The 24,874-nt window shown below is 44.2% G+C and overlaps 1 protein-coding gene across 1 annotated transcript in view; it reads left to right on the top strand.

Moving 5' to 3' along the window:
- Positions 1-24,874, top strand: part of LOC122814628 (spindle pole body component 110-like) — a 750,577-nt gene that overhangs the window by 612,077 nt on the left and 113,626 nt on the right. The window lies entirely within an intron of this gene.

Genomic DNA, 24,874 nt, shown 5'->3' with positions numbered 1-24,874 from the left:
TGATGTAGCGCGTAGTTGCCCACAGAGCACCATCGGGCAGCGCCGGTTAAACAAGGTTAAACTATTTCTGGCTCCGTAAAGTCTGCTCTTCAATTTTTCCCTTAGAACTTCTCTACTTGCAATCTAAACAGTCTATTCTCTATCTCAAAAGCTCAGCACTTGCTCCTAAAGCATTTTTATATAGGTAAAGTACTTGTATACTAAGCAAAGTACTACATTAGCCTAGAATCCCCTTGAGTACCCATTTCCCTATAGGTCCCTTCTGACTCAGTTACACAGCAAACTTTTTCACTTTTTCTAGCATGTCGAAGGGTCAGTTGCTAGCGTCCTCTCCTGTTCAGCTGGTGAATCTGGGCATCTTGAGGCAATGTTACAATTGCCTCATGTACACAGACAACCCACTCCTTCTCCCACAAAACACAAATACATGTGAGAGATGCAACTATATAGCCAAACTGGAGGCTGAGCTCTCTCAACTCAGGACTGGCAAGACCAGACAGGAGGAGAAGGAAACCACGCACACCACAAACCCAGTTTCACATAGAACTATCACAACTGCAAAACAAACACATAAACACACAAAAACATACACGGAGGCACTGATCAAAAATCTACCAAAACTACAGAGGCCTCCAAAGCAGACACCCAAGCAACTGCCACCTCAAGACATAAGACATGCAACACATAGTTCTCAAAGTCAGTGTGCTAAACAGTCACAGCCCTTAAGGCCAAACACAATGCCAGACACACTTGTTATAGGTGACTCCATAGTCAGACACACTGACGTCCCACTCACCCGACTGAACAAGGAAAAGATCACAGTAAGCTGCCTGTCAGGCGCTAGAATCCGCCACATAACACAAGCACTCAGGTCACTCCACAGCAAGTACAAGTATGACTCAGTCATTGTCCATGCCGGTGTGAACGACCTGAGACGTACCTCCCTGGACTACATGAAAAGAGACATAGAGGAGCTCTCAGATTATGTAGCCCAGGCCGGTATGACCCTGACCCTGAGCAGTATCCTACCCTCACCAAGAATGATGCCACAATACAGAGACAAAATGATCAGCTTTAATAATTGGCTTAATTACTGGTGTCATTCTAAGGGGATCCAATGTCTGTCTGCCTGGGATGACATGCTTGACAAGCCACGCTGCTTCGCAAGGGATGGCTTGCACCTGTCTCCCCTGGGCTTCCGGATATTGGCAAAGGCTCTTGCCACCCCCATAGTGCCTTTTTTAGGCAAGGCTCAAATGATAAACCTACCGCCGTAGAAAACAAAAATGGAGAAAAACTAAGGGTAATACTGCTCAAGGCCAGAAGTCTAAACCTCAAGATGCACGCCCTCGAAGCCCTCCTCAGTATGGAGAACATCGATGTCTGTGCTGTGACTGAAACCTGGTTCAAGGCTCCTGAGAGCACCCCAGCACTATCAGGTTATACCTCATATCATGCGTTCCGACCCCAAAATCCGGACCGAACCACAAAAGGAGGGGGAGTATCCATATTCATAAAGGATACCCACACCTCCAGGTTAGTGGCAACGCACAAAGCATCGGAGACCATCCAGGTGCAATTAACCATAGGTAAAACTGCCCTACAGTTTGTAACATGCTACAGACCACCTTCTCAAACTCAGGAAACCCACACAGCCTTCCTGAAGACACTGGAGAGTATGAATGTCTCTCCAAACACCATCATATTGGGTGACTTCAACTACCCAAACATAGACTGGGAACATTACTCAAGCCCCAACACCCTAGCCCAATGGTTCCTTGAGTTCATAAACTCAAATGCTATGGAACAACTAGTCACCATTCCCACAAGAGGAGAAAATATACTAAACCTGATCATCACAAACATGGGGACAAAATGCTCCACACCGGAAGTATATCCCTCATTGGTGAGATCAGACCATAAATTAATCTCACTGGAGATCCACATCCCGCCCCCACCCCCAGCAAAAAAGACCACAGTGAAGAACTTCTCAAAAGCAAACTTCACACTTCTTAAGACTGGAGTGGTATCTTTCAAGGCCCCCGAGCCAGTGGAAACCACAACCCACGCTGCTGAAACCCTTACAAATGCCTTCTACGAGCACCTCCAGGAATGTATGGATCAAGCAATCCCTAATAAAATCAAGACCCTTTCCACCAAAGGCAAGCGCCCGGTCTGGTGGACCCCAGCCATAAACAAACTCTACAATAAGAGGAGAAAGATACTACATGACAGAGCAAATTCCCTAAAAGGGAAGGCATCTCTGATCAATACTAGCAAAAAACTACGATCACTCATAAAATCATCCAAGGCCAACTTTGAGAGAAAAATCGCTAATGACACAAAAGACAATCATAAAGCCTTCTTTAGCTATGTTAGAAACCTGGGTGGAAACTCCCAGATATGCTCAGAATTAGTCCAAAATGATAAAAAAATCACTGAACCCACAGACATTGCCAACATACTGGCAGTCAGGTTCAGTGCAAATTTCTCCCTCCCCCCCAAAAGGAGAAATATCTATCCCACCAGAATCTAGCCTCCCAAACATCTCAGATGCCCAGGTGAGAGCTGCTCTCTCTAAAGCAAAAAACACAGCATCAATGGGACCGGACGGTGTCCCCGGCTGTGTGCTACACGAACTCAATGAGGAACTAAACCCACACATAAGGCTGCTGTTTAATCTTAGCCTTACTACAGGATACGTACCCAAAGAATGGCGTACGGCAGCTGTGGTCCCACTCCACAAAGGCGATGCTTCTACGGACCCTGGAAATTACCGCCCCATAAGCTTGACGAGCCTTGTCTGCAAAGCTATGGAGAGGATCATAATGGAACTCATAAATAAAGACATTGGGGACCTACAGACACTGGATCCTACCCAATTTGGCTTTGTCAAGGGCAGATCCTGCCTCTTGAACTTGGTCGACTTTTTCGAAACAGTCACTAAGGCCATTGATGAGGGTAAGGCAGTTCACACAGCCTACCTTGACCTAGCAAAAGCGTTCGACACAATACCCCACTCGGGCATCATAGAAAAGCTCACCAGCTTAGATGTAAACCCATATGTCACAAGATGGGTTGCAAACTGGCTCAAGGACAGAACACACAGGGTTAGAGTTGCTGGTGCCATATCAGACTCTAAGCCAGTCACGAGCGGTGTCCCACAGGGCTCAGTCCTGGGCCCCCTCTTGTTCGGCATTTATTTTTCTGAAGTGCAGGCAAACATAGGGGGATTGTGGCTGACAAAATTTGCAGATGACTGCAAACTGGGCACCATAATTGACACTCCATCAGACACAGACATCCTCCAGAGAGGTCTCATAGAAATGGATAACTGGTACCAGAGCCATGGCCTTAAGCTAAATGCCAAAAAATGTACAGTCATACCCTTTGGGAAAAACAAGGTAACCCCTAATTACCACATAGGTGGTAATCCATTAAACACAGAAGAAGTTATCAGGGACCTGGGGACCCAAGTTGACAGTAATCTCTCTTTTGACACTCACATTGCCAAAGTGGTTAGGAAGACCTTCTACATTGCCCACCTGATCATGAAGGGATTCACATCCAGATCAGGAGAGGTCATTGTACCCCTGTACTCTTCACTTATCAGACCAATGATTGAGTACAACGCCCCATTCGGAATGTACCTTACCTGACACCTGCAGCAGTTGGAAAGACCCCAAAACTTCCTCACCAAAAGGATAAAGGGGCTCAAACATATGTCATACGATGCCCGACTGAAGAAGCTCCAGCTCTATTCAGTCGCATACCGTCTGCTCAGAGGTGATCTGTGCCTGACATACAAGGCCATGTCCAACCCGGAATTAATGGACATGCTCCACCTCAAAAAATCCAAATCCACCAGAGCCACGAGAGCAAGAGACTTAAACCTCAACACGGATATAAATAGGACGTGCTGGAGGGACAGATTCATCACCCAGAGACTCCCTACACTATGGAACAGAATCCCAGTCCATGTGAGGCAGAGCCCCTCACTGACTCTGTTCAAGAGAAATCTTGACGAGTGGATGGGAGATCGTAGGTTTACCCCGGGAATCATCTCTGTATCACTGCTGGACAGAGGCACAGCAAACTAATGGGTATAGTATTCTCATCCTAAGGGGTGGTGAAAGCCACACACACTCTGGCTAGGCTTATAAATGCCCTAGGGCAGATAGCCTAGTATGAACCCATGAACCTATGAACCTATTAAATATTTTAATTATCTAGTTTTTATTGTTTTAATTAGCTGATTATTGCACATGATTTTGTATAAAATGTGAATGCTTTGCTATTTTGTATAAGGACTTGAGAAAGCGTAGGTGTTCTACATGAAAGCGCTTGTCTGTATTAAATCATTTTTACTGTCATGGTGGTCTTCTGAGTTTTTCTTTGCTGATATTGCTGTCTGCTCACAGAGGATCTTTAAGCTTGTGCTCGTGTTTTTTTCTTCATAAAATGTTTATCAAAATGACATAAATAACATGTTGAAAAAAACATAGTATGCACCCAAGCAATTACATTAAAGTACATCTTCATAAACCTGTCACACAACAGGGAAACAATAAAGAAAAGCAGGTAGCATAGCCTTGCCTCTTACTGAACAGAAACACATTACATTCAGTACAGACTTAATTAAAAAATGTATGTATCTTTAGCTAAAAGCTTTCAGTTTTAAGAAAAGGCAAGGGATATACCCTCATTTAGATTGTGGGGTCCGATGGGATTCGTTCTAATCTGCCACTCGGACTCTTTGCATTCCAACTTAATTTTCCAAGGTCTACCCTTGGGGTCTAAATCAAAGACTTCAATTACAAAAAACATGGTCATTGTATTTTTGGATGTGTTTAAAAAAGGCTTTTTCTACTGTGTTGTTTTTTAATACCCCTTAGGTGTTCATAAATTCTGCCTTTTAAAGCCCTTTCAGTTTTACCAATATAGAAACTGGAACATTGGAAGCATTGTGCTATATACACTACTGTCCATTTTGAAATTACATTTCTTAGGGCAGAAAAAAAAAAATGTTCCATAACCTACTGCCTTTATCTTTTCTCTTTCCCTGATGTGAGAACAGTATGAACAACAGCCAGTCCTAGTTATGCAGTGGGAACTGGTGTTTTTACTAAATACAGTTTGCCTTTCTAGATCGGTCTTCAAGTTCCATTCCCTTCTGAAAGTAACTAATGGTTTAGTCCCTAGCTTTTCTGTGTTTAAACCACCCATTGAAAGAATTGTCCAGTAGTTCTCTAGTATCAATTGGACATCTTTAGCTTCCTAGCTAGGGCCAGTTTGGTGTGAGGGGTGTGGAATGTTCTGGACCTATATAGGCAGCCGAGTTTTATGTGTACCTTCTTGACAGTAAGGGCTATGTGTTTGTGTCATGTCTTAATGAGCTGTCTATTGTGACCCCTGGATGTTTAGTGTTATCTACTGGATTGATTTTGGTGCTGTTAGAGGAGAAGATATAGAGAGGGCGAGTTGGGTTCTGTGGATCTGTTATGTGTAAATATCATAAGCTTTGTTTTGTTGGGGTTTAATATCAATTGGTTCTCCTTGAGATACATTTGTATATCTGAAAAGACTTGTTGGATTTTGAGCTGTAGTTCCGGGTAGGAGGGGGCTGTGCAAATGACTGGGGAGTCATCTGCATAGTGTACGATGGTAGAGTGTGGAGTAGTGGTGTTGAGTTTATTTGTAAAGATGGCAAAGAGTAGGGGGCCGAGTATTGAGCCTTGAGGGACACCAACAGTAATAGGTAGTGGAGGTGATAAGCCCTCACCCAACTTGACAGCTTGCTGTCAGTTAGACAGGTAGCTGTAAGTGCTGAGAGAGAAATAGGCATGGAGGCTAGTTCTTGCAGTAGTATCTGGTGGAAAATGGGGTTGAAAGCTTTAGACATGTCTGAAAATATGGAAGAGACCAGATTATTGTCGTTTTTGTGGCTGTTGATGGTATCTGTGAAGCTTAAGAGAGCAGTAGTAGTACTGTGTTTATATCTAAAGCTGTACTGAGCGTTGAAGAGCAGTTTTTTTGTAGTAGCTAGGTCAGAAGTTGGGAATGAATACATTTCTCCAATATTTTGCTAAAGGGAGAAAGTATGGCAATGGGCCTGTAGTTGGTTATTTCTGTGGAAGGACTTCATTTATGTAGAGGAATGATGTGGTTGACTTTCCATAGTACTGGTACATATTGTTCAGTGATGGAGCGATTGATGAGCACAGATATTGGGTAGGAAATGGATTCAGCTCCAAGTTTTAGAAATTCGTTTGGGAGTTGATCGGCGGCAGGGGTGGTGGATTTAAGTTTAAGAATGAGCTTTGTTATGTAACTGGTCTGGATGGGCTGGAATGAGAAGGTGGGGGAGTGGAGGTCGGGAGTAGTGGGTAATGTTAGGGGGGAGTTTTGCTGTTATTTAATAAGTTTTGGATGGAGTTGATGAAATGTGAATTGAATTAGGTTGCCATTGTTGTGTTGTCATCTGGGATTGAAGCGAAGGGTTGGTGGTTTGGCCGAGAGATAAGAGTTGTTTAATGACATGCCAGAATTTCTGAGGATTATTTTTATGTTTTTCTTGTATTACAGTGTAGTACGATTTCTTGTCAATACAGATTTTTTTGACTAGATTTCTTAGTTGGTGGTAGTACTTTAAGGAAGGTAGAGTTTTAGTAGATTTATAGCTTAGCCATGCTCTATCTCTTTGTTTCATGATATTACTTGTATCTTTAGTTGGCCATGGAGTTGGGGTGCTTTTTCAGTGGGTTTTTCTGATAGTGAGTTTAAGATATCTAAAAATGGGTACTGAAATATTCAACAGCTTTATCAAGGGGAAGGTGCCTTAAGGGGGACCAGTTGTAATGTTTAAGGAGAGAATTAAAAATTTCAGCAGAAAATTTTTTTTGTATGAATCTGTTTATAGATTGCAGTTTTGGTTGAGTTAGCTTTTTGCCTGACTACATAGGTGGGAGAATAGTCGTTAAGTTCATTGGGGACGCAGCCGGCTTGGGTACAGAGGTTAGGGCGGTTTGAGAAAATCCAGTTTAGTATAGAGTGTTTGTTATTACGTTTAGCAATTCTTGTAGGGGTGGTGATTAATTGGGAGAAGCCAAATAGGTTGACAAAGTTAGTTGGACTAGTGGAGGTGCATGTGGTCCAGTCTAGTTTGAAATCGCCTAAGATTAATGTTTCTTGATCGAAGCTAGAGGAGGCCCAGCTTAGGAGATTTTCAATAGTAAGGCTATTGTTACTTGGGGGGGAGGTATATGGCTATGATTAGAATGGACTTGTTTTTATTGATGTGTAGACAAGAGACTATGATGTCAGAGTCTGTAGTTAGAGGAGCCGCTATATCTAGTTGCTGGAGGTTAAGATTATTTTTGTATAAAATAGCTAGACCACCACCATGTTTGTGCTTTATGTCTAATCTATGGATGTCATATCCTTGGGGCAGAAATTCATTGCTTTTATTGTGGTCTTTTAACCAGGTTTTGGTAAGTAAAGCTACATTTGGAGAGTAGAGTGTGAGCGTGGCTTGGAATTCAGTAATTTTGTTTAGAATGCTTGTATGATTAATATTTAAGATTAGTAGGTGAGAGGTGGTATGAGTAAGGGGAGAGGTGATAGCCGAGGCAGAATTTACTATTTGTGAGGGGGTATTAAAGATTTGTACAGGGCCAAGATTAGGATGTATGTCCCCACAACGGTTAAGTAGTGAGGGCTTGAGCAAGTAGTTGTGTATGCCTTTATTGGTTAGCTTGGAGACTTTGTGGAGTAGGAGAGTAGGTTTTTGTGTGAGTGGGGGTGGTTTAGAGGGAATAGGCGGCTGTATGTGTAGCTGAAGAGTTGTGTAAATATGCTGATATTGGCATTTAGACAAGATTGTGGAGGGTGGCAAGTACTAGTGGCTGTGTGTGTATGCGAAATGTTGAGGAGATAGGAGGTAGAGTAGTAAGAGGATATGAGTAGTAGGGATAGCAAACCTGAGAGTGATAACATTGTGAGTAGTAGGTAAGGTGGATGTGCTGTGTGTGGTAGAGGTTGAATGTAGATGTGCAGTAAGTTTGGGAGGGGAATAGGCCAGGTGGTGATTATGGGTGGGGTGCAGGAGAGTTGAGTGGGAGTAGAGTGTGATTGTGATGCTGGGAGTGGTTGATGGGTATTGGGTAGGATTAGATGTGGTGAAGCCATAGGCGACAGAAGCTGTTGAAGACTGGCGGGGTGGAGGGTGAGAGGGGCACTTAGTGATCTAAAAAGGGTAATTTTTTAAAACTATTTACTACCACTACATAGATTCACTTAGAGGACATTTTAAGCTTAGCCAAGTTCCCTTTTGGTGCTTGAATTAACATTTCCTGATGGGTCTTACCTATCCCAATGCTGGTAATACCATAGATAATTTGAGGGGACGCATTTAAGGGTTGCAACATTTAGAAAATGCCTCTATCCATTTGTGGCTTGAGGGGAATCCTGGAGTACATTTTATATTACCCATCCTTAGATCCAAGTTGCATTTGAATATGGACAGGTATGAGCTTTGTTTTACTTAAATGGATAGACTGTAACCCCCTGCCGTTCCAGCAGCATTCCCCTCCCAGCAACAACAGTGTTCCATTACTGGGCTATTTCTCCTCAGTTACCATAAGCACTGATCCGAAGTAGTTAACTTAATTTGATCATCAACCTGTGAGTTCCAGATCCGATACGGATCCAAGCCGGCAGCTTACCAAGCTAAAGATCCGAGCTCCAAACTCCTCCCCCTTACCCATACTACACTGCAACCTTCTTCCAATCCTCAGATCTCATTTGCTGTGGCTTTGCCAGCATGGGATTTTTGAGCTCCAGGCAGGTTTGTTAGGTTTTCATCTAACTTTCAGTCTGTGTGTGTCTTTTTGAGTGCTTTACATTTAATAACCCTATCCTTATTCTCCCCGGGTTTTTGCATTTAGAAAATAGTAATTGTTGTGGTGTAAGAAAGTTGCTATACTTTCTGTCTGTGTAGGCCTCCCCTTCCCACCCTTAGCGTGTGTATGTGTGTGTGCTTCTTACTTAGCTTGCCTAAGTCAGTCATGTCGAAAAGCCAGAAACCGATTTTTTCTAAGTGCACAGAATATGGCCATAAGCTGTTGCTTGCCGGTGGTCACACTCTGTGCATAGTTTGTTTGGGGTTGCCTGATCTGACATTGGGCTGCAAAATTTGTGCAGCCTTTAACCTCTGGGCCCTGCGGGATCACAGGACCAAGCTGATTCTTGCTGATTTTACACGCAGAGTCAGCTACTTCTTCTGCAGCTTCATCTTCAGTCATGGCTGTGACTGTTCAGTCTTCTGGCCCTCCTCCCCTGTCTGGGACTCACACTCCCACCTCTAAACAGGGAGAGAGAGAGGCCAAGAAAGAAAACCATAGGGAGAAAGAGAAAGAGAGAGAAAAAGAGAGAGACAGGGAGAGGGGTTGTAAGAGGCAAGCCGACTCGTATCCGTTGGCCCCTCCCGCTAAGGTGATATTGACTCCAGAAAAAGTTGCAAGGCCATCTTCCCCTCGGCTCCGTTCTCCACGATTCTCCCTGGAGCCGAAGGAGGAGGCTTGGCCCGCTTCAAGGTCGTCCTCACATCGGCCCTCCCGGCCAGTGTCGGTGGCGTCCCGAGATCTACTAGGAGCCTCTCTGAAGCCGATATGGACTGAATGATGAGAAGGTTCCTGCAAACTCAATTGCAGATGGGAGTGTTGCTGTCCCCCCCCCCCAAGCCAGAGCAGAGAGTTTGGCTCCGACGTTTGCCCCGATAGCTCCCTCTCCAATCCACCCTCACGTTTCGGAGTCTATGGATCCGAGGAGCCCTAGTTTCAGGGGGTCGGCACCGATGGTACCTCCTACCTCGACGCCGGTCATGCCCTCGAGCTTGTCAGATCCCTTGTCAGATCCAAGCTCTCGCAGCCGTGATCTGGGCATCGGATCCGAGGTGATGAGTGTGTTGTCGGCCCCATTGTGGTCAGGGCATCCCATCACCTTGGGTCCGGCTGTGCCAGCCTCGGCTCCAATCCCCTCTTCGGATCCGAGGGGTATGGCTACCCACACCACCCGCTTCAGGAAAGCCAGTTCCCCTTCTGCTTTCGACGTTGTGGAGAGGGTTCTCTGGAGGATTGAGACCCCTCACTCTTTCCTCGGAGTCTGCCCCTGCTCCCTTGCAACTGAGTTTGTCTTCCATCAACCAGTCCTCCCAGGGACAGCCTGTGTCCGATACACCCCAGACAGTTCCCCATGAGGAATACGAGGTGGTTTGCAAGCCCTCCCCGGAGAGTCCCCCCTTAGGAGGCCCCACGCAAATTCCAGTGCAAAAGGAGGCACATGGACTCCCCTGAGTCCCTCACTGAAGATACCGACTTGGAGGAAGGGGAAGGTTCCCCCAGATCACCCCCCCGAAGACGTCTCCTTCAGAGACATAATGGAAATTCTTCGCCAGAGGGGGGGGGGTGTTGGTCCACCCAAAAAACTTCCTTGGACGAGTTGGTATATCTGGAGGTGTTCGACACAGGCACATCTACCTCTTGGGTGTCCCCTCCCCCCCGGCCGACCCTCTGGTGGACCTTATTACCACCAGAACCTGGAAGGATCCAGATACTGTAGAGCCAATACCCAAATGGCCCGGCAAGGCATTGAGCCGTCCTGCAGACAAGCCCACTTGGAGTAAGGGTTCCCCAGTTGATGCCATGTTGGTGGCGGCGGCCACCAAAAAGGGACTCGCCCAGGAAAGTTCCTCTGTCCATCCCCCGGGCAAGGAGTCCAGGGTGATAGATTGTCTTGGAAAGCGGACTTTTGCTTCAGCTACCTTTGCTATAAGGGTGCTGAATTACATGGCCCACGTAATTAGACCTCAGCGTGACCTTGTGAAAGAGTACGCTGAGTCTCCCTCGGAGTCCATTTCGGCCGAGGATAAATGGACATTCTCGGCTCGTATGGCCACTCTCAAGTCTGTGTCAAATACGTCCATGCATTTACTCTCTCATGCCACCGAGGGAGCCGCTAGGGCAGCTGGGTCTGGTATTGCCATGAGGTGTCATGCCTGGCTCTAGCATCGCGATTTTTCAGAACCTTTCAAGGCGTCCTTCGCTAACACCCCTTTTGACGGTTCGACCGTGTTTGGGAAGATCTTCCGAGATACGCTTGTCCAGTGTGAGAAGGACAGGAAAATGCTGTCAGCCGTTGGGATCTGCTTCTCTAACCCTCAAAGGTCCTTCTCCAGGAACAAGCGAGGGCAAAAGAAGTTGTGGTTCTGGAAATCTCAGCAGTCCTGGAACACTCAGGACTCCTTCTCCCCCAGAGGCAGATGGGGGACAAGGTGGACGCCGGCCCAGAGGCAGAGGGGGACCGAAAAACTTCGGGACACGGGAACCTTTTTCCGACCAACTCGCGCAGCAGCCCTGAGGGGTTGCCCGACTGCTCCTCTCTGGAGGCAGTCGGGGGGGGGTCATTTTTCAAGGTACCTAGCTCAATGGGAGTCCATGACGTCAGATCTCTGGGTGCTTCGAATAATATCCAGAGGCTATTCTATTCCCTTCATAAACAATCCCCTATGCCCAAGGCGCCTCCCGGACGTCCCACCCGCTCAAAGGGAGGTGGCAGCTTTGGAGATAAGAAAGCTGCTAGAAAAAAGAGAAATCCAGCAAGTGCCTCCAGACCAGTCCAGATCAGGCATCTATTCCAGGTTCTTTTTGGTGCCAAAAAAGACGGGGGACTTAAGGCTGATTTTCGACTTATCCGCAGTGAACCTGTCCGTTGCCAAGGAAAAGTTCCGGATGGCCACTCTGCAGTCCATCCTGCCCTTCTTGCAGGAGGAAGACTGGATGTGCTCGATAGACCTCTGATGGACAGGTGATCCAGGAGGTTCCTCTGCTTTTGGCTAGGAGCCAGTCATTACCAGTTCAGGGTCCTACCCTTCGATCTCACCACAGCCCTCAGGATGTTTACAAAGGTCAGGGCAGTTGTAGCTGCCCACCTGAGGCTTCAGGACATTCAGGTCTTTCTGTACCTAGACGACTGGCTTCTCACTGCCTCCACCAGATATCAACTTGTCCTAGCCAGGGATTTCTTTCTTCAGTTGTCGACCCGGCTGGGGATCACGATAAATCTCAAGAAGTCTTCCCTCCAGCCTGTTCAAATTCTAGACTTCATAGGGGCAAGAATAGATTCTCTTCAGGCCAGGATATTTTTGACTCCAGACAGACTTCACAACCTGGTCCTTCATGTATTGGCACTCCTTCAGTCTCCTGCACCCCCAGTGGAGTTAGTCCTGAGATCCCTAGGGTCCATGGCAGCAGCTATAAATCTGATTCCTTGTGCACGTCTGCATATGAGAGTGCTACAGTGGACGTTACAAGTTCAGTGGTCTCTACTACATCAGTCTCTAGACTTTCCAATTCCTCTGAGCAAAGTGTGCAAAAAATTCTCTCATGTGGCAGCTTCAGTCCTGGAAATTGCGAAAAGGACACCCCTTTGTTGCACCTCTGCCCCAAGCCACAGTGATCACGGAGCCTCCCGCTTAGGGAGGGGGGGCATTGTTCGGGCAGGACTGTCCAAGGCACGTGGACTCAGAGCGAGACCGTTCTGCATATAAAATTTCTAGAGATGAGAGCAGTCCTTTTAGCAATGCAGGCCCTTCATACCTGTCTTCCTCTGGGAACTATTGTGATCCAGTTAGACAATATGTCAGTGGTCTGGTACATCAACAAACAGGGGGAACCAGGTCTTATCCACTTTGTCGAGAGGCCATGAGAGTGTGGGAATGGATGGTCTCCACCAACCGCTTTCTGATAGCAATGCACATCCCGGGTCGGTCCAACATCTTGGCAGACAAATTGAGCAGAACTATCCTTTTGCCTTACGAGTGGTCTCTGAACCCTTATGTAGCGGAACAGATCTTCCTCAGGTAGGGTCAGCCTTGCTGTGATCTCTTCACATCGCCATCCAACGCGAAGTGCAGCAAGTTTTTCGCTTTTATTCCTCAGATGGGGGAAGCCCCCAGAAATGCTTTTGTCCATGCTTGGCCACCTGGTCTTCTTTATGTGTATCCCCTGCTTCCACTCATGACAAAATTCTTACAGAAAGCTCGTCGGTTGGGGAGCAGAGTTATCCTCATAGCCCCATTCTGGCCTCGTCAAGTTTGGTTCCCTTCTCATCTCCTAGCTCCGCTTCAGATCTTGGATCCCATTCCGGATCTTATTCGTCATCCCTCGGGAATTCTTCCTCCGAAGCTGGACAGCCTCAAGCTCACAGCTTGGTTGCTCAAGTTCCCTTAGTTTCTAGGACTCCCCATATCTCTTCTCCTGTTAAATCCATCCTGGTAGCGGCACATAATTCCTCTACCAGAAAAGTTTACAGTAGTAAGTGGAAATGCTTTTCCGTTTGGGTTTCACAGAGAAATCTGGATCTTTTTACCGCTCCGGTTCCAGTGCGGTGTTAGATTTTTTTGTCTCATATTTTCCAGCAAGGAGCTAGCTCTTCCACAGTGAAATTCCATCTGGCGGCTATTTCCCATTTTCATGTAGGGGAAAATTCAGGCTCCCTAGCTGCTGCCAGAATTTGCAAGACTTTTTTGAAAGGTTCTTTTCTTCTGAGGTGTCCTATTAAGAATCCTTCCCCGCCGTGGGATTTGACTTTGGTTCTTCAGGCCTTAGTTGCACCCCTGTTCGAGCCCGCAGCATCAGTTGACTTGAAATTCTTGTCATGGAAGAAGGCCTTCCTGGTGGCTATTACTTCAGCCAGGAGAGTGCTGGAGCTTCAGGCACTCTGTATGAACCCCCCATTCCTAGTTTTTCACAAGGACAGGGTGTCTCTCAGGACTAACCCGTCTTTTCTTCCTAAAGTTGCTTTGGAGTCAAATATTAATCAGTCTTAATTTGCCTGTATTTTTCCCTAATTTTCAAAATAAAGGGGAATATAAAACTTAAAACACCTCCCTTTAGATTAAGCTGTTCATTTCTTTAATTCTACCTTCCTTTCCATTCTCAATCACCGCTCTCCAACCAGATCTATTAGAATTAAGGCCAACTCTGCCCCATGGCTTTCCAATGAAACCAAACACAAAATTCATCTCAGAAACAAATATTGAGCCAAATGGAGAATGACTAAAAACCCTGTAGACCAACAAACCTTTAGACAACTTAGAAATGACATTAAGAAGGCCATACTTTCTGATAAAAAAACTACTACTTACAATTTCAACAACCTAATCACAACAACCCACAAAAATTCTGGTCTAGTATTAAGCAGTTACTCCACCCAGGTCAATCCACTACACCAAACCCTCAAAATACTGACCAGAAAAACCCCATCCATACAGCTAATACCTTCAATACCTTCTTTACAGATGCTATCCAAACACTAGCTAGTCAACTATCACCTAATACCTTCACAATACCTCCATACACCTCAACCCCACCCCCTCCTTTTCAGTTCAAACCTGTCCCAACCAGACTTATTTAAAACCTTTTGAATAAACTGAAACCATGCTCTCCTTCTGCAGACCTACTGCCTTCTGAATTTCTACAGTTATCATCCAAGGCTATTTCCTACCCTATTTCCATACTGATCAATAGAACTATAAGCAAAGGTCACATCCCCACCTTATGGAAAGTCTCTCATGTTATCCCCCTGCATAAAGGTGGACACTCAACTGAGCTATCAAACTATCGCACTATTGCCCTACTCTCTCCTTTAGCTAAGATTATGGAGAAATGTATCCACAGGCAATTACTCCACCACTTAATTGAAAACAATTTACTTTCCAGCTGTCAACATGGTTTCAGACCCTCACACAGCACTACCACTGCCCTCCTTTCCTTTACTGATTACATTAACAACCAACAAAACCTGAATAATCTTTCTTCTGCTCTATTTATCGACCTGTCTAAAGCATTTGACATGGTAAACCACCAGATTCTCATAAACATACTAACATCTCTGTCATTAGACCCACTTTTCATAAAATGGTTCCAATCCTACCTTGACAAACGACAGCAAGCAGTACTATGGCATAACACTCTATCCACCCATCTACCCATTACCTTAGGGGTCCCTCAGGGGTCCATACTAGGACCTTTCCCCTTCTCCATATTTATAAATGACCTGCATCTAGCTATCCCCCAAGCGACTTGTATACAATATGCTCAATATGCTGATGACTCCACACTATTATGCTCATCTACATCCTCCCAAGACCTTCACTCTCTCACCCAGAAGGTATTCAACATAGTTGAACAATGGTTCACTCAGCGTTGCCTTCTTTTGAACCCAAAGAAAACCAAACTCCTCCTCTTCACTCCTACTCAAAAGTCCTCTCCTCTTCATTTATCTGTGACATCCACCAATGGTACTGTAATATCTCCAGACTCTACCACCAAACTACTAGGTGTCACCATCGACAATAATCTGAACTTCGACATCCATATCAACAATACTATAAAGACTGTCAACAAAAAAATTGGCACTCTATAGGATTAAACCCTTCCTTTCTCCTACTGCCAAAACTACTATAGCTCACACTCATTTGATCTCTACATTCCTTTATGCTTCTCCAATTTTTACTAATCTATCCAAGACTAACTTTGGCAAATTGGAATTGTCCTATAATAACATTGCAAGATTTGCAACAGGAAACCCATTTAGAACCCACCATTGTATAAATCTAAATCAGCTAGGATGGTTAGAACTACAACACCTGATTAAATTTCACCAACTAACCATTCCCCACAACATTCTTTACAAACCTTCTAATACTCCCATTTTATCTAGCCTTATCACCCCCTATAAAAATCTGAACTCCTTACGCTCATCACACAAACGTCTTGTACACACCTCTAAATGTAATAACAGGGCTGGGGATTCTCTCTTCTCTAATACTGTAGGTAAATCCTGGAATCTTCTCCCTAATGACCTCTTCTCACTTACCTCCTTATCTCTCTTCAAAAACAGACTTAAACTTTACCTCAAATCATACTGGCTATGCCCCTGTACTAAACCAGACTAGTCATCTATATCTTCTACTGAAAATGGACATATATCCAGTTAGACTAGCCCGGTCAACAAATGTAAAATAAAATAAATAAACTTCATTTGCTGGATGTGCACAGGCAGTTACGTTTTTATTTTCATAGGTCCAAACCCTTCCGTAAATCTGATCAGCTTTTTGTTTCCTTTGCTAGACCTTTTTTGGGAAAGCTAGTTCCAAAAATGACTATTGCTAAGTGGATTTCGCTTTGTATTTTACAAGCATATAAAGAGCTTGGATTACCAGCACCAGAAGGGGTTCATGCTCACTCTACCTGTCCTATGGCTACTTTTGCTGCATTCTGGTCTAGAGTTTCCCTGGACGATATCTGCTCAGCAGCTACCTGGGCCTCCTCTCACACCTTCATTACTCATTATAAGCTAGATTTGATGTCTAGAGGAAGGGCTTCCTTTGGCTCCACAGTGCCCCGGAATATTCTTCCTTAAGGGCCTCCCAAGATTTCGGGAGGCTGGGGACTCTGTCCCACAGGTTGATGATCAAATGAAGTTAACTACTTCAGATAAAGAAGTTATGTACTTACCATAACGTTCCATCTGAGTAGTTAAACTTCATTTGTCAGCAACCTTCCCTCTCTCCTTCCCCCTGACCTCGATGGTTATTCCTCTGTTTGGGCTCGATGTCCTGAATTTGACGAGCCTGGTGTATGAGTTCGGGTCAGGTCTTTTTGGCTTAGGTTGTTGTGTGTCATGTTTTTGGGTGGCAAACTCGATCTGAGGATTGGAAGGAGGTTGCAGTGTAGCATGGGTAAGGGGGAGGAGCTTGGAGCTAGGATCTTTAGCTTGGTAAGCTGCCGGCTCAGACCCGTATTGGCTCTGGAACCCACAGGTTGCTGACAAATGAAGTTTAACTACTCAGATGGAACATTATGGTGAGTGCATAACTTCTTTTTTAAACCTGTCAGCGTGCGTACTGTTTCCTTATTTACTTCTACAGTAATTACAGAAATTGAACTAAAATAGCACAAACACTGAGCCATTTGCTAAACAAACAATACAGTCTTGCAATGAAAACAGACTTAGCATGAGCAGTAAACCTCTCTGCCCTTGAAACTCACAATCATTGAAAGGACATGAAAGGCCACATTCATTTTGCATCTGCCCACTGGAGGAATAAGCTTACCTCTGGTTTGTTTTCAAACCATAGGCTCCTTACACATTTTTAGGGCCATATATACATGTATGCATTCGTTGATTCACCTTCCTAATTGTATTAAATTATATTCCTTGTATAATACAGCACCGCTTGTTAGAATGTCTTAAATTTGTAGTTTTGAACAGTCTTCTAGTAAACAATGAAATAAAAATGTATGAACTAATAATAATAAAACTACCAATTTCAGAAAATTTCAACCATAAAAGGTCAAACATCTATCATTACAATCCACCAATATAAGTCAATATGCAAAATCTCTGAATAAAGTCATCTAAATAATTCCACATTAAAGGAATCTGTAACTAAAGAAGTTGCTGCTAGCAAACAACTTTATATTTCATTGTTTCATCTACAAATAAAGTGCATGTGGCCCTTGAAGAATAAATTATCTATGTTACATTAGAAAAATGATAAGGTAATAATATTGCAATAGGAATGCATGATAAACTGATAACAGATTCATAGTTACTAGGTAACTCCTCCAGAGGAGGACATTCAGAGGACTGCAGCATCCACTCCCTTTAAAGTACAACACAGTACAGTATCAGTGATCCATCTGCATATTGTGGGAGTAGAACCCACAGCCTTCTGCATCAAAAGCTAGTATACTACCAATTGTGCTACTAACAATGCAACCAGACTTGGCATAAGCAGAACTAAGCTTCTCTTCCCCTGAAGTTCTCAACTCCTTGTAAAATCCTCACTCAACTTGAGTCACAAGTGGTGGTATGGGTAGAGAATTCAGACTCTTGTTTCTTGAGCCTGAGTAACACCAGGCATATCTAATTGAGGCATTTTCACACACACACACACACACACACACACACACACACACACACACACCAGCAGCAGAATAAAACACAACCCCCCCGGTAGCATCATAAAACACAATCCCCCAGTAGCAGCATCTAACACAGTGCCCCCAGCAGCATATAACACAGTACCCCCAGCAGCATATAGCACAGTGCCCCAGCAGCATATAACACAGTGCCCCCAGCAGCATGTAACACAGTGCCCCCAGCAGCATATAACACAGTACCCCCAGCAGCATATAACACGTGCCCCAGCACCATATAACACAGTCCCCCCAGCATCATATAACACAGTCCCCCCAGCAGCAGCATGCAACACAAACACAATCCCCCCAGCAGCAGCATATAACAGTCCCCCAGCAGAATATAACAGTGTCCCCCCAGCAGCATATAACACAGTCCACCCATCAGAAACACGATTGCAGCATATATCCGAAACATCTCCTTACCTGAAAGCTGTTACTTACCAGAAACATGATCCCTGAAGCAGCAGCACCATCATATATCTAAAGCATCTTGCCTGAAACACACTCTCCTTCAGGTAAGCGAGCAACGAAATTTCACACCTAACTTGTGTTTAGCATAAATCCGAGATGCAGACACACACATGGCTTCCGGTCCTCCTAGACGCTGCGTTTTAGTTTTTTCACTGCCCACAGGGCAGGTTCTCCTGACATCCTCGACATTCCAGGTGGCAGAGAGGGCTTTCTCAACATCATGAGACATGGTCCCTCCTCTGCCAGGTCCTCTGTGGATCCAAGATTTGCTCCAATCTCTCCAATTCATTGTAAGCCCCTCCTGGAGAACCTCCAGCCTACCCCTCATCAAGGGTTCACCTGTCTTCTGAGTCCTCCCCTAACTATCCTGTGTAGGATGTCCCCCAGAAGCATCGGTGCAAAATGACTGACTTTGATGAAGGGGAAGGGTCCCCCAGATCTCCACCTGATGATATCTCCTATGAAGATATCTTAAAAATCCTGAAACAAAAGAGTGTATGGTCTTCCCATCCCCCTTCCTTGGAGGAGCCACTGTTCCTAGAGGCATTCGGGATGCATCCTGGGTGACCTCACAGGCAGAACAACATATCAACCTCATTGCCCACTGGGCTTGGAAGGAGCCTGACACCATGGAATCAATCCCTAAGTATGCAGATAAGTATCTTATTCCCCTTCAGGATTGTCCCTTCTGGAGTAAATGTGTCCCAGTTGATGCCATTGTGGTGTCAGCAGCCACCAGAAAAGAGCTCACTGAACAGAGTTCTACTGTTCACCCCCAAAACAAAGCGTCTTGGGCCTTGGACAGACATGGGAAGTGAGTGTATGCCTCAGCCATCATTTTGCTGAGAGCATTGAATTACCTGTCACACTTCACATGCCTCGAGAGAGACCTGGTGAAAGAAATCTTCACCTCTCTGACACAGTTGCTTTTGAGGGAAAACTTCAAAAAGATTTCCACCCAGCTGAACACGATGGCTTCTATTGCTAACTCCTCAATAAGACTAATCTCCCATGAGGTGGAGGGAACCTCTCAAGTGGCTGGTGGCTGGTTCAGTCATAGCCCTTAGGAGATATGCCTGGATGAGATTGTGCGGGTTTGCAGACCCCTTCAAGGTGTTTTTCATTAACACCGCCTTTGACAGTTCCTCCTTGTTTGGGCCGTAAGTTAAGGAGACTCTTACCCCAGCGAACAGGAGGGCAAGACCTTATCTGCCATAGTTTTCTTCTCACCAATGGACCTTTTCCAGGAACCAACAGAGCGAGAAGAAGATGTGACTCTGTGAATCCCAAGGCCCTTTCCTGATTTGCAAGATGAATCCTCTTCTAGAGGCAGAGGGAGCGGATGCAGTGGTAGATGTCACCCCAGAGGGAGAGGGGTTCCACTGAAACAGGGCTTCAGGGAACCCTTCTCTGACAGGCCCTTTCAGAGCTCCTGAAGTGCTGCCTGACTGCCCTACTCTGTAGGCAGTTGGGGGCAGACTATCTTTGCAGCCAGAAGCCTAGACGGACATAACAAATGATGCCTGGGTGTTAAACATAATTTCTAGAGGTTACTATATTCCCTTTTCCCTTCCTCCTCCTCCCTGCACTGAGGAGCATCTCCACGACATGCCACCCAGTCAGAGGGAGAGTGCTCTTCTAGAAGTACAAAAACGTTTAGACAAAACAGCCATCCAGTGGGTCCCAACCAAACAACTAGGATGTGAAACTTACTCATGCTTTGTTTTAGTGCTAAAGAAGACTGAGGACCTTGAACTCATCCTGGATCTGAGCAGTCAAAATGTATTTGTCAGGAAGGCGAAGTTCCACATGGTTATGGTAGAGTCCATTCTGCTGCTCCTGTGCAATGACGACTGGATGTTCTTTATAGAGCTTCAGGACATGGACTATCATATCAAAATAGGTGCTCCAGGAGATATCTGCACTTCCATCTGGGGGGGGGGTCAATCGTTACAAGTACAGAGCACTGCCCTTTGGCCTCACCACTGCCCCTGGGTTTTCACAAAATGCATGGCAGTAATTGCAGTGCACCTCTGTCTGCAAGGATTCCAGGTGTTTCTTTACCTGGATGATTGGATCGTAACAGCACCCACAAGGCATCAACTACTCAAGGCAATTCATGTGATGCTGCACCTGTCCCACCCCCTGGGAATCGCAATGAACGTGGCAAAATCCAAGTTGACCCCAGTACAAGATATTGAATTCATCTGGACATAATTGAACACAGTCACTCAAGTTGCAGCCCTGCCTCTGCAGAGAATAAGATCCCTGGGGCAGCAGGTTTAATGTCTACTTAGACACTCCATCTCCTCCAGCTCACCTAGTCCTCGTGGCCTTAAGTTCCATATTGACTGCCATTCTTCTAGTGTCCTTAGCCAGGTTTTTCATGCGAGTTCTCCATTTGACCCTGGCAGTACAATGGTCTATTTGATGTCACCCATTATCAACCTTGTTCATGCTTACCCTACTTTGCAGGCGTCACCTGCTATGGTGGATGATTACAGATGACCTTCATCTCAGCAGACCCTTCATCCACAGTGACCATGAACACCTCTTTTTTGGGGTGGGAGGCATTTTCAGGGAAAGACGGTTCAAGGGCTGTGGTCCTCCACAAAGGTCAAATTGCACATAAATGTCCTGAAGATGAGGCCGGTTCTTCTCACATTGCAAGCCTTTCAGGACTGCCTTCCTCTGGGGACAATTGCAGTCTTGACAGATATATGTCAGTGGTTTGGTACATCAACAAGCAGGGGGAATCCATTCTTACCCACTCTTCAGAGAGGCCATAATGGTTTGGGAATGGGCAATCGCTTCAAACCACTTTCTCTTTGCAACGCACATCCCAGGAGAATCCAGTGTTCTGGCAGACAGTTTGAGCAGGTTGATATTAAGCCTCACGAGCAGTCCCTGAACCAGTCAGTAGTGAAGGAGATTTTCAGCCGTTTGGGTCAATCTTGCTGCAACCTGTTTGCTTCACCCCTAAACAACAAGTGCAGCAAGTACTTCACTCTGATCCAGTTAGAGCCCACTCCACCAGATCAATGTCAACCTCTTTAGCTTTTTCTGCCAGAACTCCAGTTGATGAAATCTGTGCCACAGCTACTTGGTCCACAGCTCATATGTTTGTATCTCACTACAAGTTGGACATTATTTCCAGGAACAGAGCATCTTTTGGTTCTGCGGTGCTCAGGCATATCCTTCCTTGAGGCCCTCCCAGAGTTTATGTAGCTAGGGACTCTAACCCATTTGTGATGCATAAGGAAATGGACAACATCAGATTAGAAGTTATGTGCTTACCATAACTTGGTATCTGTGTTGTCCAATTTCATTATGCATCACATCCCATCCATCCTCCTTCCCCCTTCCTTTTACAGCTGAGAGTGATCTAGAGGATTATAGAACCCTCCGGTATGTCTCTTTCTCTGTATTTCTACTACCTGTAGGATAATCATCATGAGGAAGGGGCAGCAAACTTGATTTGAGGGTTTGAAGAGGAGTGAGGCATCATGGGAGAGGGAGGAGTATGAGACTGAGATCGTATGTCTGGAAGAAATAGCCGAGTTGGTTCTGAGGACAGATCCGATGACCCATTTGTGATGCATAATGAAATTGAACAACACAGATACCAAGTTATGGTAAGTAAAACAAACAAAAACAAAAGCAGAAGGCGAGGCAGTCAGAAGTAGCACCAAAACTCCAAGTCCAATGGTAAGTTGAACGCAGCTTTATTAAAACCCAGTAGCGTTTTCGCTGCTAAAAAAGAGTTGCAGCTTCTTCAGAACAAACAAACAAAGTGAATATTAGCACCAAATATTTAAAAGGAAATCAGAGGTGTGGCAATGACATGCCTCGTCTTCTGCTTTTGTTTTTGTTTGTTTTGCTTCACTTCAAAAGTTTCTCTTAAGTTATGGTAAGTACATAACTTCTATTTTCCAATTGCTGTCAGGCAGCTAAGTGATTTTTAAGTATCATTTCTAATATTATTGTCATCTACAATTCCCTTAAATAGTTTCATTTAAACTTTATTCTATCCCCTTACCTTAGAGAACAACTTAATTTAATAATTTAAATACTTATTTCTCATCTTTCTTCTTCATACAAAAGTACCTTGCGGTATTATTGCTAATATTTTCTTTTCTTTCTAAACTTTTTTAGTATAACTCTCTTTACCATTGTTGGTATGTTTTCTCTGGTTTCTGTTTTCCTCTTTTTCTTTTAAAAAAAAAAAAAAAAAGTAGTGGTGGATAAAGATAAGCCGGCTGTAAAAAGTGTGAAAAATGCGGTCACAAAATTCCTGTTAGTGACTCACATACCTTGTACATTTCCTTGGCCCCCTTCACCTGCAGGAGGGCTGTGCTATCTGTCATGCGTTCAAGCACAGAGTATTGGTTGAATGCCAAAATACTCTTATATTAAAATGTCTTTTGCCTTCCTCTGAATTATCAGTTTTTATAGATAGATTTTTATAGATTATTTGGGTAACCCCTGCTTAAGAACATCTCTTATACATGTTGATAGTCTTCTAAAAAAAATCGTTATCTCTAGTCACCATTTTGGCCGCTCGGGCTAACTGACTTTTGATCACCGAGTGCTTTTGGTGTAAAGGGTGGCAGCTTGAAAAATGCAAAAATGTGTTGGAGTATGTTTCCTTCCTGTGTATTTTTGCTACATACCTTCCCATCTCTCCATCTTTACTTAGCTGTATATCTAGGTATGTTATACATTCTTCATTGTAATTAAATGTAAAACTTAGAAAGTCCATTGTGTTGTTAAGATAATTTACTAAATCTATTAATTGAAATTATTGAAGAAGTACATGGTAAAAGGAGTAGAGGAATATACACACCTATCCTTAACCAACTAAAGCCCCCTGACATTAATGGTGTACACATAAATCAGTCAGTACATGGCAACCTAGAATTCCAACATAGGTTTATTACTACATACAACCTAGACGCTGTGGAATTTAAGAAAATAATATTTAAAAACTGGAATTTATTAACAGGACAGACTTCAATTAATGATAAATTTACTAAAATGCCTCAAGTTATATTCAAAAGGGGGAAGAACTTAAAATACCTCCTGGAAAAAAGCAACACAAAATAAAAATCAGATGGTGAAAAACACTGGTATGCACATTTGCGACGTGTAATTACTGTAGAAACATGGAGAAAGGTAAAACAATCAAAGCTGGGAACAAAAATTACACTATAAATAAAATATTTTCATGCAATTCAAGATCCATAGTATACATTGCCCTATGTCAATCCTGCCCTTGTTTTTACATAGGAAAGTCGGATCATAAGTTAAAAGAAAGGGTGTATGAACACCTATGCAGTATAAGGAAGAGTAAAATAGAAAATGCATTGGCTAAACACATAGTAGAATACTAAACTAAATTTTTAAATTAAAGCAATTGATCGAACTACGCAGGATGGAAGGGGTGGCCCTGTGTCACTTTTATTAGAGAGACTAGAGTTGTTATGGTAACTAATATTGAATGCAGGGGTATACCCGGGGTTAAATGAAATGTCTTCAATTTTGTGTATTTTGAAATTGAAAAGTTTGACAAGATAGTTTTACATCAACAATTTTAACTTTTAGCAGAAGGTTCTTATTATTTGGAGATGTATTGTACTAGTTAAATTATTTAGAAACTTAAAGGGTTAATATACTAGTGTGGAATTACGATTGGTGGAATAGTCATATGACTTGTTACCGTATTTAAGTAGTGTTAAATGTGTGAATATTTTATCTGATGAAGTTCTAATACCTGGTGGAACGAAAAGCGCTTAATAACTACTTTGTGGATACTTTATTCGTGGACACTTTGTTGCCTTGGACTATTTCCTTTTGCATTTGTCGTTTTTGTGGGACTTTCTGAAGTCCAGTATGATAGCAGATAAATTGAGCAGATGTATCCTTATGCTTCACGAGTGGTCCCTCAATCATACAGTGCTGGAAAGGATATTCCACAAATGGGGCCAGCCTTGCTGTGATATTTTTGCCTGTCCTCTAAACTCTAAAAAGTGCACCAGCTATTTTGCCCTGATTCCCCATAAGGGGAATCCACAAGGGATGCTCTTCTTCATGATTGGCCCCTTGGTCTTCTTTTTTTTTTCTCCAACCCCATTAATCCCCAAATTTCTACAGAATGCAAGCAGGTTAAAGAACAAAGTAATCCTCATTGCACTATACTGGCCTTGACAAATTTGGTTTCCCTTCCTTTGGCCTCATTTACTGATGTAACTGTAGATTCTAGATGCAACTCCGGACCTCCTGTCTTACCCAGCAGGCATGATTTACCCAGACATTCCAAACCTCAAGCTAACTGCTTGGCTTCTCCAATTCCATTA

The sequence above is a fragment of the Protopterus annectens genome, chromosome 1.part1, assembly GCF_019279795.1.
Source record: "Protopterus annectens isolate FY-2018-M chromosome 1.part1, PAN1.0, whole genome shotgun sequence".
In the NCBI taxonomy this organism is placed as follows: Eukaryota; Metazoa; Chordata; order Ceratodontiformes; family Protopteridae; genus Protopterus; species Protopterus annectens.
This window is presented reverse-complemented; position numbering and strand designations above follow the sequence as displayed.